Genomic DNA, 20,539 nt, shown 5'->3' on the forward strand with positions numbered 1-20,539 from the left:
AATAGATTATTTTAAGGAGTATTATCATCTTTATTACATTTGCTTGATCTATCCAAGAGCACTTGATATTTTTTCAAATTGTTTAGATTTGACTTTATTTGAGTAGAAAGTGTTTTGTAGTTTTCTCATATAGCTCCGGACTTTCCTTTGGCAGATAGATTCCCAAATATTTTATAATATTGACAGTTATTTTAAATGGAGTTTCTCTTTGTAACACTTGCTGTTGGATTTTATTAGTGATGTATAAGAATTCTGATGATTTATGTGAATTTATTTTGTATCCTGCAACTTTGCTAAAGTTGTGAATTGTTTCTAATAGTTTTTTAATTGATTGTTCAGGGTTCTCTAAGTATACCATCACATCATCTGCAAAGATTAATAATGTGGTTTCCTCATTACCTACTCTAATTTCTTTAATCTCCTTTTCTTCTCTTATTGCCAAAGCTATCATTTCTAATACAATATTATATAGTAATGGTGATAGTGGGCAAACTTGTTTCATTCTTGATCTTATCGGGAATGGTTCCAGTTTATCCCTATTACATATGTGCTTGCTGATGGCTTTAAATAGATGTTATTGACTATTTTAAGGAAAAGTCCATTTATTCCTATATTCTCTAGTGTTTTTATTAGGAATGGATGTTGGATTTTATCAAATGCTTTTTCTGCATCTACTGAGATAATCATGTGGTTGTTGTTAATTTGGTTATTGATAGTCAATTATGCTAATAGTTTTCCTAATATTGAACCAGTTCTGCATTCTTGGTATAAATCCTACTTGGTTATGGTGTATTATCCTGGAGAAGATTACTTCTTCTCCCTCAGGCATTTCTGAATATTCCTGTGAACCTATAGAGGACCTGAAACTACTCTTCTGCAGGACTCTTGGAAACATTCTGGATAGAGAAGGGGGACATTGCCTGTGTCATTCTCTCCCTCATTCAAACTTGCTTTCTTTCTTGTTATTTTCCACTTTTTGCAGGGTACCTTTAACAACACTCCAAGGATGAGAGCTTTGTTCCTAGTATTTTCCCTACAGCTCTCTCAGTGTCACTCTGTGGGCCCCCACCAGTGGGGAGATAACTTCTTAGTCCTTAGTAAGGCTGGGCAACTCTGTGGGCATTCAGGATTGGTGGGTGTGCCATCAGCATCTTCAAGGCAGCCCAGATAAATGACTTGATGCATTATTTGCAAAGGCCCCATTCCCAAATGTCCCCACCCTGGATGCCATCCCATTTGTAGTAGCTACCCCCGCCTCCGACCAGGGGAATAACTTTAACCTGACTAACTCCTGTTTTCTTGCCAGAAAGAATCTCTTATCCACATAATAATTATGGAATATCCATTCTAAAATTTTTCTGGCAAACTAATTCATAATGCTTCTATACCATTTTCCTTGAAGCTTCTTTATAAACTCCTGAGAATTATTAGTTTCCTCCAGACTCCAAGCTATGAACTTCCAAGTATTTGTTTACCCTAAATACCATCAGCTGACTGATTCTAAATGTTCCTACTGCCATCTTCAAGTTGCATGCCTCCCCCTCTTCATTCTGGACCCCACTAGGCAGGGACAGCTCTACACCCCTTATCAGCATGAAGTATCTCCAGAAGATGTGACCTTCATCTCTGTCATAAATGAATTTGGGGTGTGACTGCTTGGGAGAGGAAATGATGTAATATAGCTTCTAGAGGAGATATCAATGATTTTGAGGTCCCCTGACCTTAGGGAGCTTCTGTTCTAACGGCAAATCAGTGGTTCTAAATCTTCTGGTTTTGGAGTCTACTTCAGGTAACTCTCTCACCCAACCTAAGAATACAATGGTTCTAACAATCTGTCTGTCAATAAACATTGCTTTCTGTTGGTCAGTGATAACCAAATTCCAGAGACCACTCCGTGGTCCTACCTCTAGGCCATAAAATGAACATATCTAAAACATGAAGAACTAGCTAAATGTGTTTCTGTTTCTGTTTTTTTGATGAATTCTCTTGGAATTTAGAATTAATGGCATTACAATTATAATAAATTTTGCCCCTTGGCCGGGAAATGGGTTCAAGCCTGCAAATTCTTTTGAAATACCTCAAAACACTGGCCTGGGACCCCAACCTTACTGAAGGTACATAAATAACACACACACACACACACACACACACACACACACACACACACACGACGTAAGATGCAATTAGGAATGCTATATATAATCCAAATATGAAACACTGCTAAAAAAAGATAAATTGAATGATGAGCTAAACATTAGTTGCTCATGTGCATATTTAACCAGTACCAAAAAAATGACAATACTTAATTTATATTGTATTATTTTGTATTATTAAATTGTCAGTTATATTTTACAAAGCTGGGAAAATAACTAATTTCATAGTGATGGGATACAGCTTCTAGAGGAAATGTGGCAGTAGCCTTGAGGCCACTGGGCCTTGACAGTGTCTAGTTCCATTAACATTGCTGACCATCAGATACATAATCTGCTGCTCAGTGATAACCAAATTCCAGAGACCATTCCTCAGTTCTAGGGAATAGAAATCCTCCCTGAGTACTTCCAAAGCTGCAACAGCTTGGGGACAGAATAAACTGAACTAAAAGATGGAAAGTTTATTTATTCTTGCTAATCCTGTTTTATAATATTTTGCATATGTAATTTAGAGAATTAGGCATTTTCACCTCTGCTAGAAAATTAAGAGGAAATTACAGCTAAGATTATTTGGCTATTTTTTAGGAAAATTTTAAAATTGTTAACTAAGTTATTTGGAGCTACATCATGTTAAACCTAAAATTGGTAATTACTGTGTGGAACAAGAATTAACATAGACAGTCATGTCCATAATATGGAGGTAGCTCAGGGCTTCTATAAGAACTCCTACATATTTGGATAGGCACTAGCTATCCAGTATGTAGATGATATCTTGATATCATAGCCCAACCTGAAAGGCTTCTCTGGCTGCTGCCACAAAACCCCTTAACTTCCTAGCCCCCCAGGGCTATGAAGTTTCTTTGTCTAAAGGCCCACTTTGCCTTTTAGTCTTTTAAGTATTGGGGCCATGAATTAACTCCTGTTTCTCATCCTCTCACAGTGGAAAGGAATCAATCTTATCACTTCCTGAATCTGCCTTAGAGGAACAGCTGTGTACCTTCCTGGGCATGGCTGGATTTTGTAGGTTTCTCAAAGAATGGTTTCTTTGGGGTGACCCTCCTGCCTTAGAGCAGAGGGGCTGCCATAGCCCTTATAATTAAGGAAATCTCTAAGCTCAACCTAGGCCAACCATTGGAGAGTCTAACTCCCCACCAAATTCAGATCATTTTTGCCCTTACCAGAGATTTAGAATTGGAGAAAGGAGTGAGAGTGAACATTTATACTGACTCCAAATATGCCTTTCATATTTTACATCTCATGGGGCTATATGGAAAGAAAGGAGATTTTAGAAGCCAAACATGTCCCCATTAAGTATGCAGGAAAACAATTACTACAAGCTGTCCATGGACTTAGAGAGTTGTCTGTTATGTTTTATAAAGGACAACAGAAGGGGAATTCACTTCAGGCCAAGGGAAACAGGCTTGCAGATTCAGCTGCCCGTTTGTCCCAGACCATGGCCTTTAATTCACCAACTCCCCAACTCTTACACTCCCCAGGAACAAATCCTTACTAAAGAAAGGGGGTACATCCTTTCTCCTTCTGAGTGCTTTCAAACACTTTCTGGCCAACTTCTAATCCCAGAGGCCAGCCAGTGGAAAATTCTCTTTGGCTAACACCAAGCTACTCCAATGTTCTCCAATACCTTGTGAAACCTATTTTCACAAGCTAGGAGAAACAATTAAATAGGTCTGTCATGCCTGCCCAGTTTGTGCCCAAGTAAATCCTGAAAAGGCTGTTAACCCCGCCGCCTCCCATCTTGAAGCCTATTCAGAGGATGGAAACATACTTAGGGAGGACTGGCAGGGGCTTCAAACCGCTTTTTTTTTTTTTTTTTGTTTGTTTGTTTGTTTTTGTTGACACCTTTATTAACTAGGTAAATTGGGTAAAAAAAAAAATTATAAGACTGAAAAGGCTCAGAGGTTTTTGCTAAAGGAGATCAAACCCATATAAGATGAATTATCTCCACTCTGCATGTTATCCTCCCTACCCAATGCTTAATGTCTTTTAAACATTATGGTGCTTGCAGCCTAGGCCACCTGAGCACTCCTTTCACTGCCTATAATGCCACTATTTCACCCATTGCCCCTACTCCTTTGAGGAGACAAAAGCAAGAATTTTGGGAAAATGTTCTTTGGTATTTATCCTAGGAAAAATTGTCAGACATCAATGATAGCTTCATCTAACCTTCAAAGTCTTCCTCTAGGTGGGGTTCCTGTTTACTGTCTCTAGTAATCCCATATTAATTCCACTTTTGTTTATTGATTTATTTTTTTTTGCTCATTTTTGACCCCTGCATTTTTAAACTACTTGTGAGATTTGTTTCTTCTAGACTCCAAGCCATGAATTTACAATTACTTGTCCACCCTGAATATCATCTGCTACCTGATTCTGATACTCAGAACCCCCTGGATGCTGCTGCCACCACTCTCAAGTCATGTGTCTCCCCTCTGCAGTCTAGACTCCACTAGGTAGGGCCAGCTCTATGCCCCTTATCAGCCTGAAGCAACTCCAAAAGATGAGATCTCCATCTCTTGTCCCAAATGAATTTGGATCTGGACTGCTTGAGGTGGGAAAGATGGGATACAGCTTCTAGGGAAAATGTGGCAGTAGGCCTGAGGCCACTGGGCCTTGGTAGTACCTAGTTCTACAAACATTGTTGACTGTCAGATACATGATCTGCTGATCAGAGATAACCAAGTTCCTGAGACCCCTCCTCAATTCTTCCTCTAGGCCATAAAATTAGCATATCAATGACATGAAGAACTAGATACGTTTGTCTCCTTGTTCCTGGTTCTTTGCTAAACCCTTGTGAACTTAGTCTGTTTCATTTGGCGTTATAATTACAATAAACTTTGCCCCTTGACTTGGAGATGGGTTCAAACCTGCAAATTCTTTTGAGACACTTTGTGACACGTGTGCAACCCCAATCTTTTGGGGTTTCCTTTTGAACTCAACAATATGCTCGAATGAAAAGTCATGAATTGCAATAGTAATAATGAAAAGAAAGTGTCAAGTCTCTCGACTTCAAGCTGATGTCAAATGACTTGGAACTGGGTAAGCAATTGAAAAAGTTGGTCAATGAAACAGATCAGATATAAATTATATCAAAACAAAATATAGTAACAAACAAAAACCCCAATATTCTTGGTCCTACTTGCAGCAGACATCCCCAGAAGCCCAGATATTTAGGGGGACACTCATGGATCATTTAAGTGCATTGAGTAGCTTTTTGATTGGACCCAAGTTAGGGGATGTCCTGACAAAGGTAATGTTCTTCTCTGAGGATGTTGAGTGTAATACTCACATCTCATTTTTCTCTAGGATGCTGGGGGAGCAGGCATGGTTGAGAATGGGGCCTTTTTATTTTAGAGATACTTGTGCTCCCCAAGATTACAAAGGGAAACTGATGACATTAGGAAAAACAACTGCATTTTCTCCCTGTGTGTCTCCATTTTACCTCTTATCTGTCTCTTCTCTCTGCATTTTAGTTTTCTTTGCAACCCAAATTTTCTTAAAAGTTAAGCTTTCTTTCCAGACTACTAACTTGAAAAAAGTGACACGTATTAGCTTCTCTTCCTTCCTGACCAAGTCAAACACCCTAGCTCGATAATTTCAAGTTTGGAATTCTTTCAGAATCTGAGCTGCTTATACTCTTGTACCCCAATATCTTTGACAGAACTCCCCAGCATTTCTGATGCTTCTCCAACATGAGGTAGGTTTAACCCTTACTCCGGGGCTCCTGTACAAACACAAGACAACATCTACCCCCTACAACCAGTCCAATCTCTCAACTAAGATGTGGAGAATCTCTGATGCAAAAAGGAGCAACCTACCTTTTCACTTTAAGGCGTTCCTTTTTTGTGCTGTTTCCTCTTGAAGGAAGAGAAAAGCTGGTGGGGATTGGGACTTCTGACTGTCATTTATTGCACAGCTTTGACTTTTTATCTCTTGATTCTTCAGAGGGAAGAGGACTAGTGAAATTGGGATTCCCATGTACCATTTGAATGTTGCACTCCCATCTCATATTATACTTCTTTCAGCCTTATCTCCAACTTCCATTGAGATGAGGAGTGGTGTCCTCTGGTAACAAATATTCACACACCTGCTCATGCCCTTTTAATCAGTGATTCTGAACCCCTGAAGATCATCATCCAAACTACATTCTAGGGAATTATTTATTCCCATCCTCGTCCACCATCTCACCTCTAAGTAACTCTCATGTCATCCAAACTGTGACTTGTGGAATACCTATTCCATAGGCAACAAATTTCCTTTCCTTCTAAATTATTTCTTCTCCTATTCCTCCTGTAGGTATAACTGAAACCTGGCTCCCCTAGATGACACCCTCCCAAGTTACCCTTTCCTGGCTGCACCTTCTCTCACACTCAGTTCACTGTTCAAGGTAGAGTTAAAATATTCCTCGTTCCCAATTGCCATTTCCAGATTCTCCCCCTACCTCTTGTCATCTCTCTTCCCTTGAGGTTTATGCTATTCTTATCTAATACCCAATCAAAATTCTGCCAGCTGTTATGTATTGACTAGCAGGTAGCTACTTTTCTCTCCTCAGTCAGGTTGGCACATGGCTCACAATTTCCTCTTCAGCTGCTGCCCTCAGGACTCTTATCACCCTAACCACTCAGTTCCTCAATCTACACACTTTGAGTTATACTCACAGTTATATCTTTGATCTTGCCATCAAGTCCATGATTAAACATTCTAAAACCCCCTTCTCCAACCACAACCTATTGGCTTTTCACCTCCTTCCGCTGCCTTTGCTTACAGAATCCTACTCTTTGTCCACACCATTATCTCTAATCCCTTGACCCTTCAATTATCTTTTGTGCCTTCATCCCTTAACTAGCCACTCCTCCCACCATCTTAACCCTTTGTTAATTGTTGATACAATTAAACTGCATACTGTCCTCCATTCTTGAATATCTAGACCTCCTCTATATTGCTGAATGGGTCCTATCCAAGTCTCAGCATTGGAATACTCCCACAAATAATCCCACAAAAGATTGCCTTACCTCGTCCACATGTATTGTTGAGTGAAGGTGGAGAAAATCGTGGAAGCATTCTGATTTGGTCCAGAAGTTACACAACTCAGCTGGGAGAGAAGTTGGGCCTTCTCTGCTCCTAGATGATCTTATTATGATTTGGATTTGATTTTATTTGTGTGAAAGTGTTTTGTAATTGTGTTCATATAGTTCCTGGATTTGTCTTGGCAGATAGACACACAGATATTTTATTTTGTCTACAGTTTTTTTTTTTAATGGAATTTCTCTTTTACTGTTAGGCTGTGTTAGTAATCCATAGAAATGCTGATGATTTGTGTGGGTTTCTTTTATGTCCTGCAACTTTGCTAAAGCTGTTGTTTCAAGAAGGTTTTTGGATGATTCTCTAGGACTCTCTATATCAAAAGAGTGATAGTCTTATCTTTAGACAATTATAGCTCTTATCAACTCACTATCCCACCCTCCACAGCAGGTCTTCCCATCCTTTTCTTCTCTCCTCAAACCTCTTGTGGCACCCCCTTCCACCACCTTCTCAGCTGAAATCCTTCTTCCTCATCTGTGATCACTTAGAATCCTACCATTATCTCCTCCTTCACTCTTCCCACGTGATTAGGTGGCTTTACTCCTTACTAAGGAATAAATCTTTTATCTATTCTAGCAATGCCATTTCTTCCCATGTCCTCCAATAGAATGCCTTGCCACTCCTACTCAATCACTTATTTTCAATCTCCTGCCTACCTTGTCCTCAATAAACTCTCACATGACCTGTTCATCTCTATTACTATTGTCTATCTCTTCTGGATTTTGTACTTAAAATCCTCAAAAAGTCCCTCTGTTTTCTCTCTTTTCAACTGTCTTTGTAACAATTTACCTTCTGACTCCTAAACTTATCATTCTACTGAAACTGCAGTCTCCAAAATTACCAGTGATCTTTTAATTGCCAAATTCAATGGGCTTTTCTGAATCCTTATTCTCCTTGACCTCGCTGCAGCTTTTGATACTGGAGATCTCCTTCTCCTCCTTGACATTTTTGTTTCTTTAGGTTTTTCATACACTGTTCTCTCCTCAGTGTCTGACTATCCTACCCTAGTGTTCTTTTTTGGATCCTTCTTCTGATCACAAACTAATCATAGAAGCCTCTCAGGATTCTATTCTGGACCCTCTTCTTTTCTCCCTTTATATTAGGATCTCATCAGCTCTCAGGGATTTAATTACAATCTCTATGCTGATATTAAAGTCTGTAGTTACTACTCAAAACTCGAACTGCCCTTCAGAATCTTGACCTGGATTCCTGTGGATTTCTGGAATTCAACATGTCCAAAACAGAACTCATCTTTCCCCTGAAACAGCTCCACTGTCTTCTACCTTATTACTGTAGGAAGTAACATCATCATTTCAGTCTCAAAGACTTCTAATCTAGGATACTTCCTTGACCTCTCATTATCTCTCATCCCTCCTATGCAATCTGTCACCAAGGTCTGTCAACTTCACCAGTGTATAGATATGCATTTTCTTGAACATGCCCCCTTCTCTTCTCTGAACCTGCCACCAATTTGGTGCAGGCCCTCATTACCTCATGCCTGGCCTACTGCAGACTACTGCTGGTGGGTCTACCTCCCCACTCCAATCCATCTTCCATTCATCCACCCAAGTAATTTTCCTACAGTAGGTTCTATCATATTATTACCCAAGTCCTAACTCCACCAATTACTCCCAGTGACTCCCTATTGCCTCCAAGAGCAAATACAAAATGCTGTGTGGCATTTAAGGTCTTTCATATCCTAGCCACCTTTTACCTTTCCAGTCTTCTCACACATTATTCCCCACCATGTACTTAATTGATTGAGTGACATTGTTCTCCTAAATGTTCCACTAATAGAACGCATTATCTGTGGGCAAATCCTTTGCTAGGATTTCCTCAACTCTACCTACTGCCTTACCTGACTTCCTTTAGTTCTCAACTAAAATCCCATCTTATAAAGGTAGACTTTCCCAGCCCATCTTAATTTTTGTGTCTCAATTATTTAATAGTTCTTCTACACATGATTTTTTATATTTGTTTTGCATGTTGTCTATCCCATTAAAATGTAAGCTCCTTGAGTATAATTATCTTTTGCTTTTTATTGTATGTCCAGTGTAAAATATGCTTGGCACATAATATGTATAGGATATTTATTGACTGATAGCAGACTCTCTCTCTCTCTCTCTCTCTCTCTCTCTCTCTCTCTCTCTCTCTATATATATATATATATATATATATATATATATATATATATATACATATATATATATATATATATATGTTCTGAATGATATTATTTCCCCCTTTTCTAACATTTGATTTCATTTCAAGATTTGTCTCTTCAAAAATTCATTTCATCCTGAAAATTTGGCCGACTCCTCAGGGTGTTTTGACAATGAACAAGTGGTGAATGACTACTTTCTAGCAGGTAAGTGAACATGACCTTTTAATAAGCCTCCATTCCATGAAATGAATGCCTTGTGAAGTAAAGTGCTGGGAAGAAACTGGAGACCATGTATTATAAATTAAAATAATGGGGAGTCCATGTTCTGAAAAGATCCTGCCTGGATGTCCACTGGCTAAAATGGCACAGAAATAGGGGGGAAATCTGTACATAGTTGGCAGGTCTCTAGCTCAAGAAGTTAATCAGGTATATAATGTTCCCATTTGTGAAAAGTCAGAGGCCAGAGGAAGGTTCATTGGAAATAGGTTAGTTAGTATACTCAGAGGGATTTTGAGAAATTTTGTATCCAAAGCAAATGAATTGCTGATATCTTTGAAATAGTTATCATTCCTCCAAACATTTTAAGAATGATTTGGATAGCCAAAAAGAAGAAAAAATGGAAGGGAATTGAAAAGGTAATACAGTTAAAAACTCTCTCTTCAAACCTTCTGTTCAAATAGGGCCTTTAATTGAAAATCACACTTTTTTTTTTGCTATCACTTGATTTGCCTATTGATCTGGTGGGAAGAGAACATCTGTGTAAATTTTGACATATATTTTGTATATTCTACATCCCAGAGGGGGTGCTTTTGTAACTCCAGTAGGAAAAAGGTGATTTAGGTACTATGTGGCTTTGGGTTCAGGAAGGGAAAGTGGCAGTTTAATCCCATGATGGAAAAGCAACCTGAAATGAAGGAAACTCAGTCTGGATTGTGGGCTCAGTTAAGGAATGATCCTGGCTTGATAATCAATTGTTCCAAGGACGAACAATGGCCATGCGTTAAGCAATTCCCTTTCTTTAAAGTTCAAATTAGAGGAATGCATTGAGTAATGGAAGATTTGGAGAAGTAAGGACTTATAATAAAAGTAGTGGGCTTGCAGTAACCAATTTTACTGGTAAGAAAAGAAAGAAAATTAGATAAAGTTATCTATGTATCAGGTTTCTCCAAATTTAAGCATTCCTATAACTTGTCTACTCTCACTTCTAGCCATCTGCAGGGAGTTTAAAAGTATTTATTCCACCAAGGCTCCACCTTAATTCATTGTGCTTTCCCAACCTTCAGCCCACACTTGGGTCCCCAAAATTTGTAGCTCCTGCATTCTCCACACTTAAGGATCCTTGTGGCTCACCTAATGAAAATGCTGATTGGTAGCTCATAAAAAGATTAGAATATAGACGAATTTGTTTACATAGTAAATCATCACTCTCTCATGCTGCTTAGAATGATTTTAATAGAAATATAAACAAACACAAAGATAAGGAAGTAAACAAATTACTGGAGAAAGTAGATCAGAAAGACTTCTAGCATCTTCTAAATCACACTGGAAAAGAATATACACATTTTACAGTAGCACATGGAACTTTTACAAAAATTGACCATGTCAATTTAGGACACAGATTTGCTAAACAATTGTAAAAACACAGAAACAGTTAATAAATTCTTTATAGACCATAAAGTTTTTTTTTCAGATCATGACATAGTTTTGAATTTATTAGAAGCATTTGACAAAGCCATTAAATCATATCTCCCCTAACATATGCAGAGAGCCAGATCCAGATGATTCATTTATTTAGAGAAGAACCAACTAGGTATCATTTGAGCTTCAGTACTTAACCTTCTGCATTGAGGCAATAGGATGTTGCATTATCACCAATAAGCTGTTTGCAACTGAAAGTTACCTCTCTGCATCACAGGTTCCCCTTCATATTATAAGCAATGCCACAGGACACAGTATTGAAGCTCTTAATGATTATTTCCACTTGGTTTTTGTTCATCTGGTGCCTACAAATACATTTTTGAGGGGGCACCTACAATAATGGCAAATTAAAGCAGACGATTTTGTGGAGGTTAAAAGTCAGAAAATATTTGCGTATGAACATGGTTTTACTAAGACTGGACAAACAGAGCAATTACCACAAGGTGCACCCTAAGATTTGAGCTAGGAATGCAGAGAATCAGGACAGCAAATTAAGCCAACACCAGTTGCCTGTTATTCTGAGAACTCTGACTCCCATATCAATGTGCCCGCTCATAATGTGCCAGTTAGTCAACAAGTATTTAAGTGCCTCGATATTCTAGGCACTATGCTAAGTACTGGGGATACAAAAGAAGGCAAAAAGACAGTCTCTGCTTTTGAGTAGCTTGTAGTCTAATGGGGACGACAATGTGCAAACAACTATGTACAAACAAGCTACATGCAAGACAAATTAGAGATAATCCACATAAGAAAACACTAGTTTTTAAGGGGGCTTGGAAAGGCTTCATGAAGAAGGTAAAATTTTAGGTAGGATTTCAAATAAGTCACAGAAGCCAGCAGGTAGAAATGAACAATGAAAGAATTCCAGTCATGGGGGATATCTACTGAAAATGCACAATCCTGAGAGGTTCATGTGCATGGAACATCAAGAGGCCCATATTACTGGATCACAAAATACACAGTGGGGGAGTAAAGAGAGAGGCAAGGCTCTGAGAGCTTCAATGCCAAAGAGTGGCTTTTCTATTTGTTCTTCAAAGACTTCAAAATGACTTCCAGTCACTGAACTTTACTGAAGACAGAGATATCTTTACCCACTCTTCAATTTACATTAAATTTGCCAGCGTCCCAAAGATGGATACTTTCTTTCTGAAGAAAAAGACTCGTGTAGGTATTTGGAGACGCTACTTTTCTTCAAGATGTGTTCTAGTCTTTTTTTTAACGTTCCTGGCTACTATTCCAATTTTAAGGGAGCCAGCTCTGGAGAGTTCCGAGATCACCAACAGCTTAGCACAAATAATATGAATAGATCTGAGGGTCAGTCATCACCTTGTGCAAGTGGTACAACAGAAGATTTCTTAATTATAGCTTCCCTGGTGACAGGAAAATGGAGAGAGGCAGCAAAGTAAAGCACAAAGATACACTTTGGCTTCTCACTACAACAACTATTACATTCCTACCAGGCTCTCAGTTTGTCTAATAAGAAGTAAAAAAAAAATTTAAAAAAATTAAAAAAAAAACTCCAAGAAATTAGACAGGTTAGCAGTTTATCCAACTCATCCATAAACAAATTAATTTCTTCTCATGTTCCTTTATTTTTTTTTCTCTAGATGGTCCCTACACACACATACATACACACACACACACACACACACACACACACACACACACACACACATTTTTCACAATTGTTTTAATTCCTTTTCACAGCAAGCCCAGCTTTCTAGGCATCCTCAAAGTCAGCATTCTTACTCGATTCCTTTTGCCTTCAGTTCCTGCTTGACTCGTGACAGATAGGTCGGATCAGGGTAACCAAAGTTTTCCGGCCCACCGAATTGTAGAGTTTTGTGGTGAATATCATTCCAGGTGATCACATCCTTGACACCTAATGCTTCAGACTGTCCTATGGTAAAAATCAGCCTTTGGTCAAAAGCTCTTCTGAGGAGATTCAAAACCTGCCGTCCTTCTTCATTATTGGGCAAGTATGCCACCCGTCTTGTTCCTTCATAGTGTTTTCCTGGGTTGGGATGCTCTTCTGTCTGGATGCCTCCCCGCATGTCATAATGAATCACGATAGTGCCACACGAGTTGTAACCTGGAAGCGAAGATGTTCTGTAAGACGTTGTCATGGTTCCATCTGGCTGATTCCCTTTCATGATACCGTAGAAAGTCTGGCATACAGGGCACACTGGCTTATGTTTCATGGCCTCTCTGATACAAGGGCCACAGAATGCATGCTTGCACTTTGGGAGGACTTCTTTGTGGCGAATGACTTCCAGACAGATGACACACTCTTCCAGCTCTTCCTTCTTCTCCTCTTTTCCTAAGTCCCCACAGCGAGGCAATCCCTTGAAGGGAGGTAAAGCCATCTTGAGATCATCACTGTATTTGTCCAGAGACGTTCTGGGGTCTCTATTCCGATTCCCTCTAAGAGAAAGAGCTGGCCCTGGTCTCTGCTGAGCAGGAGCTTCGACACTAAAATATCTCTTAATATATTTCATTGCTTCTGCAAGGTACTTGGGCAAACCAGTCAGTGCCAGTTCTTGTCCATTCCAGTCCAAGTTGACTTGGGGGTGGTTTCTTTCAACATCTTTTAGGAATGTTTTTTCTTTCCAACCCTTTTTGTCTTGGATTAATGATTTCAGGACAATCACTTCTTTGACAATCTGAGATACAAGCATCTGAAAGACATCAGTAAATTCTTCATAAGCATGTGTACAGAGGTCTAAGTTTTTGTGTTTTGGTTTAAATACGATGAGGGTTTTCCGAGTTTTGGGTTTGTTTATCAAATCCATTACGGTGTCATATTTTTTCTCTATTTCTCTTATTTCTTGATGCAGAAGACGAAAGTGAACAGTCTCAATCTCAATTCCATTCTTCATCTTATTTTGGGAGACCATTATTTTCGGAGGTTGTTTGCAGGAAAAGTTTGCTTCAGTGAAATGTTGAGCTTCTAAAACATCTTTCCGGTGTCCCAAGAGGATTATGGTTTTTCCTTCAACTTTAATATAGATCTTTTTAAACATTTCAGTCAGTGTTTTTTGAACTTCGGGTGCCAGCTTATCATTTGTGAAATGAACCACCTGATGGGTCACATTCTGTATTTCCCTCTGAAAAGCTCTGGTGAAAGCTTCTTTTGCTGCTTTTCTGTCCCCTGACTTGCTTGTCTTGAAGTCTAAACACACATTGCCTGTAGGATATGCCACGGTATTTTTGATATGTACTTGATGCTCCCTTTCTATTCTGTCCAGAGTTTCAGCAAAGAAATATTTATAATATTCATACAAATGTGAAGGAATTGAGATAAGGTCTGACTCTTCTGCTGCTCTGCGTTTTGGATTTGAGTGAGGAATAGGATTGTCATAATCATTTGGCATTTTATGCTCAACTTCTCTTGCTGAGGCTGAGGGGGGAAAATCTTCTTTCTGGTCACTTCCCAGCATCTTCTCATTTAAGAATCGATTAATTTTTTCAATATCTTGGTAGTTGCCAATCAGTGTCTCAGTTCCATCATGGCTTCCCTCTATTCTGAGATTTGGGCACAGGTTAATAATTTTCTCCTTTTGCTCTTTGGAAAGCTTGAAGTTCATCTGGGCCTCCAGATGGAGAAATATCTTTTGAAGCTTTTTTGAACTAGTAGCACCTCCTTCTTCTGGATGCTTCTCATCTGAGGATTCCTTTGGGAGAGACGGAGTCTGAAAGGAAAGCTGGCTAATGTCCAAAGAGTTGCTCTCTCCTGCATTTTCATTTGTTTCTACAAAGATGCTCACATTGGATGTAGCACTGATGGCCACAGAGTGATCTTTCTTTGCTATCACACCTTCCTTGGCTTGCCTTTTATAAAACTCTACCCAGAAAGTGCCTTCTCGGGGACCGGGTTTGACCTTGCACTTGCCTCCTCCAGACCTCCATGGGTTCTGGAAATACTTTTGCAGCTTCCTTTCTATTCCAGAGTAGCTCTCAGACACCCGTACCAGGACCCGGTACAGCGGGCTGTGGGCAAGGCTGCCAGTAGCCATCAGAGCAGGAGAGGGACTTGTGAGTCGAAGATCAGGGGCTGTGACGATTGTTTGCTGGGTTCTGGAGGGGGAAACTAAGAAGCAGAGAGGAGAAATGAAAGGGTGCTGTCAGTTACCTACCCCCATTTCTCCATCCAGTCCATAATTAAATAAACATAGTAATTGGTTCAGACAGCTCAAACATAAGACAGAGAACCATATGACAACTTAACAACAAAATGCTAAAGAATGACAAATTTAAAGAATATTTTAGAAAACAAGTAATTATTTGAAGAAATGATGATGATGTAGAAGAGACAACATCTAACAATTTCCACAATGGAGACAAAGCAGATCTCAGGAGGAAAAAAACCTCTACACAAATTTTACAAGCATACATTAACATACATTACACACATAGAAAATAAGAGAAATAGTGAACTGAGCACAGAGATATCAAAAACAGAGGAGAAACAGATAAATTGAAACCAAAAATACTACAAAGAAACAGTGAAATAGATAAACCTTTATCTAATCTAATTAGAAAGAGGGGAGAAGATCAAATCAATAAAATAGCAAATAGCAAAGTGAAATAACAGAACCTGAAGAAAAAAAATTCAGCATATTCTATACAGTGTTATCCAAAAATAAATTCACAATTACAAGATACTGGAATTCCCCATACAAAGGAGGCTAGCAGTTTAAAGAAAGCCTTGATATTTAAGTTACAGGGGAAAGGGGAAGTCATGGGGATGGAGAAAGGACCAATCCTTTCCCAAAAGGGAGGAGAAAGCATGGATAAATAAAATGACAAAATCAGCATTTTTCCCCTTGGAAATTTCTAGACCATGATCATCTATAAAGGTCCCATCTGTAGAAACAGTTTCTCAGTCCAGTGGAGATGGACTAGTGTCTGTCTTGACTCCCAAGGACACACAGGGAGTACAGCTTGGGGTTCAAACAACAAATTTTGTCAGCGAGGTGGGGGGGGGGAGGGAAACTTCATCCTTGACACATTCAGGACTTCTTGCATACTCCAGGTCCAGTGTTTCTGCAAAATATGGCAACTCAAAAAGACAAGTTCAACACACCCCTTAACATCTGTCTCTTCCTGCATTGGTCAAAAGTAACCACTGGTTTCACAATGACCACTCCATATATATGTAGGTATTAGTAGGCAGATAAAAAGTTCAAGTACTTAGTTGTGTGAGACATGAAATAACCACATCTTTAGACTGAAAACAGTAAACACTTAGTAAAATATTCTTGTGGATATTACCCAGAAGGATATCTTTAGGCAAAAGAAAGAAACATTTCACAAGGATAAAGGTCAGCAAACAAAGCTAACAAAAAACCTTGGACACATTATGTCTGAAGGCTGACACAAAGTAAGATCAGAACCAGAACTGTTAAAAATCACAGTACAAATCATAGTAAAAATGTTTAAAATTAGGGATTAATCCAGAGAGGAAATTATGCAACATCAAAAATACCAATAGAACTTAGTATTCAGATACAGAAAGTAAAAGCCAAAGAAGTACAAATAATGGACATGGATATTAACAAACATTAAGTCACCCTGCAATTTAGTAACCTTGCTCAAGGTTCATAAATCATCACATTTCAAATCCTGAATTTTAGACGTCCCATGTAGTCATCCATTCTCTGGCACATCTCTTCTTGGGGAAATCTTGAAAATATTGTGGGTTTAGGGCTGCCAATTTAGTGAATTTCTTTTCTGCTTTCAAGTTAACTTGTAAAGACTCCTAGATGTTTCGGCTAAAATCTTCTACAATACAGATCTCAATACAAGATTTCAATACTAGCCACAAAGTTTACTTCTCTAACAATTACTATGTGTGGTAGGAATCTGAACCCTTTTACTTCTGAATCTAATCAATAACAGAGTTACAAGAACATCAAAATTAGGAGCCTACAACTTCAGAAAATTAGGTTATAGATTTCTATTTTTAATCTAATAAAATACATAATAATAATCTAATAACAATGTTTATCTAATAAAATAAATAAAATAAAAATGTTTCATCAAATAAGGTTATATTTTTATTTAACCTCTGTACCTGACATGAACATTTGTTAACAAGCAGAAAGGTTAGTTATATTAATATCTTTAAGACACTCAAATACAAACTAAATATTTTAAATATTAATGGGAGAACTCTTAAAAATCTTCCAAGATACACATATATTTATTTGACTTTGTTTTATCTCAAAATTTTTACTCAAATATTTTACTTTAAAATTTTTACTTTAATTTAATTATTTTAGAACTCCAACTTTTAAATACCACTTAATTTAATTCCAATTCAATTCAATGAATTCCCCTTCCTTAGGAGGAACAAAGACAGTTAAGCATCTAATCCTCACATAAAAACATATATTACAGAAAACTTCTACAAAGATGATCTATGATACACAAATGAATTCATGTAAATGTTACCAAGTTAACATCAATTGTTGCAAAAGACTTGGGATGGGATGTGAAGATACACTAAAGTAGTCAATTTCAAAATAGTGCATTTCAAGTAATAAAACATGTTTGTGCCACAGGACCCAGCACTTCCACATTAAATAAGAATCTTAAATGAAACTGACTTTTCAATTGATATGACAGATTATACTCTCCTCTAAAAGATCAAATTTATTTCTTCAAACCAATTGAATACATTTCTAATTTTGTTTTAATTAATAATAGACTAACAGCTTGGTTCCATATCAACCTCCAATTGCATCATTTCAAAAATTTATTTTGTTAATTAAAATAAGTAAATTTATTTTATTAATTAAATTAAAAATATTTTTTATCATTTTAAGGACCTTATTTTATACAGGTAAGTGTGGTAACAGGCAAATGATTAGGCTAAATACTCATTTACTAAGTTGTTAAGGACATAGAAAGGATTATAACTCTAGGCTAAATAGCTCATATCTTACACACGTATCCCACCTTTGGTTATAGGATAATGATTTAACATTGTGTTTATATCTTTGTTTCACAAGCTTCTTTTTTACCTTTGTCTAATTACTCCCATAGCATTTGGAAAGAATGAACTATTCCAGAAAGTTAATCTTACAGGGACAATGTAAGTATTAGCAGGCAGATGAAAAGCACAAGTACATAGTTGTGTGAGACATGAAATAACTACACCTTTAGACTGAAAACAGTAAGAATATGCTCCTATCTTCAACTGATCATTTGCTTTTGATTATAGAAATTTGCTATAAAAGGAAAAAGCAGGGACATGATTCTAACAGCATCAAAACTGGTTCTTATTGACTGAACACATAAATGAAAAGATAAACCATCCTTAACTCTATTTGATTTCAGGTGAGTCGGAATTGACAATGAGCAGCAACAATTCCACCTCATGGCCAGATTCAGGAATAGTCAAGTGGGAAACATTCCTGTTCAAAAGGAAGCAATATAATGGGAAACTGAGCCAGAATAATCCTACCTTAGACCAAAATTGTCCTCTTGGCTTTTCTCCAGATACAGACCTCCACCTGTAAGAGTTCAGAATCACATTCTCTCTGAGTAGCTTGTCTCTCAAATGGTAGATTGTTGACTTAATGATCAATCAGACAATTATACCTGAATTCAAAACTTAAAACAATCTCAGTTACAGTCCCAAGAGCTTTTACCTCAAATGGCAAGTTTCACTAATCATAGTTTAGGGCTAGATATAGTTATTTTTATTCCCACGACTCACACAAATATGAGAGATTTCACTTAATATTATTCACTTATTTTTCTTTTCTTTGAACTTGTACTAATCTTGGTATAAGGATCAATCACTGGTAATCAGCTCTATATTATATACAAACTTATGAATTTTTAGTAAGTCAGTTTCATCATTTAGGAATGCCACATCCCATAACAAGCTCTTTTCCCAGGGCTTATCCATATGGTTTCCAGAAATCAAGCAAGCTCACAAAAATAAGGGGAGTCAACAAAGTATTTTCTTTGTATCTTTTCTCACACAATCATTACCAATTTTTTCTTCTGACATACCTATATAAATATTTGATAGGTCTAACATTATGACAATAAATGTCCCAAATAATTTGGCAATCTTACACTTTTCATAAGCGATAGCCAAGTGGTTATAGTTTTACCTTACTTTTAACTATAGGAAAAGATGGAAATTTCCAGTTTTTTAAATTGCAGTAACAAAACATTATAATACAGGGTTAGCAGAGTTATAAAAATAAGTTTTCAAATATTTTTCTACTTTCTTTAGATGCTCCGTTCATATTCTAATAATATACAAGTTATGAAAATTCTTTTTTCTAACAACATAACTGATACAATAATTTACCAATTTTCCAATTTAAGAACATTTAGAAACATAGCAATGTCATAAATAATAGTGTGTATTTGAGATTTGAAACAAACTTATTAGCAATAAGTGACCAGTTCAGGTGAATTCATCACCTTACCTAGGAAATAATTTTATCATGATGAAACATAAAACCTGTTTAAATTCATGAAACAATTACATCTAATGAAGGAAAAAAAATAATAGTATTCACATAGTTCTTGTCTCATGACAGATATCAAGTTAAATGCTTTATAATCATGTGATTCTCACAACTATTCTGGTTGGTGGATGCTATTATTTCAGATTAGTAAACTGAGGTAAACAGATGTGAGGTAACTTGTGAGGTCACTCAGTTAGCAAAATTTCAGATCTATGCATTTTTCCCCATGGCATTTGTCTGAATGCCAAACAGTACAATAAGTTCCAAAATACCATAAATATCTAATAATACCTAGATCTATTAAAAAAAATTTGGTCCTTTATTCTTGAAAAGGACTAATGGGATTAGGATGGTGATATCTTGACTTGCAAGTGAATTGGATTTAAGTGACTAACCCTAACCCTACAATGTCATCAACTTTACTCTCTCCTCAGTTCCTCCAGTCATCTGAGTCAAGTGGCAAGAAATAGATCAGTAAGACTAGAGATTGGTGTAATGGGGGATCTTGGCCTTTTTAAGCTAAGTTCTTTCCCAGATCTCAGATTGTCTGAAGTAAACCCCACTTAGTGATTTAATGCTAAATAAGAAATGAAGCTAAAGATGACCTACTCAAAAAGAAAAAAAAAACTGGGAAAGAAGAAGACTCTCAAGGTTTCTGTCCAGAAGAGAAACAACTGCTATTTATACTAATTTTGAATCATCAAAAACAAAACAATGATCAAGTGAGGCTCAAGGCTGGGACCTACCTATTATTTCTTCACTGGGAGTTTGGAGTAGTTCTTAGTTGCTAGGAATCATAAGCAACAAACTAAAATAAGTGTTAGTTATATGCTTAAATGCTTTAGCATCCAAATTAATAAGGAAAGGTGCTATGAGCCACCAAAAAAGTGACACAATAGTGACGTGATTCTTGAGTATTCCAGTTTTCCATA

At 37.4% G+C, this 20,539-nt stretch overlaps 1 pseudogene; it reads right to left on the reverse strand.

Annotated features, from left to right (window-relative positions):
• Positions 1 to 10,845: 10,845 nt before the first annotated feature.
• Positions 10,846 to 20,539, reverse strand: part of LOC141548225 (E3 ubiquitin-protein ligase DTX3L pseudogene) — a 29,048-nt pseudogene continuing 19,354 nt past the window's right edge.

The sequence above is a fragment of the Sminthopsis crassicaudata genome, chromosome X, assembly GCF_048593235.1.
Source record: "Sminthopsis crassicaudata isolate SCR6 chromosome X, ASM4859323v1, whole genome shotgun sequence".
In the NCBI taxonomy this organism is placed as follows: domain Eukaryota; kingdom Metazoa; phylum Chordata; class Mammalia; order Dasyuromorphia; family Dasyuridae; genus Sminthopsis; species Sminthopsis crassicaudata.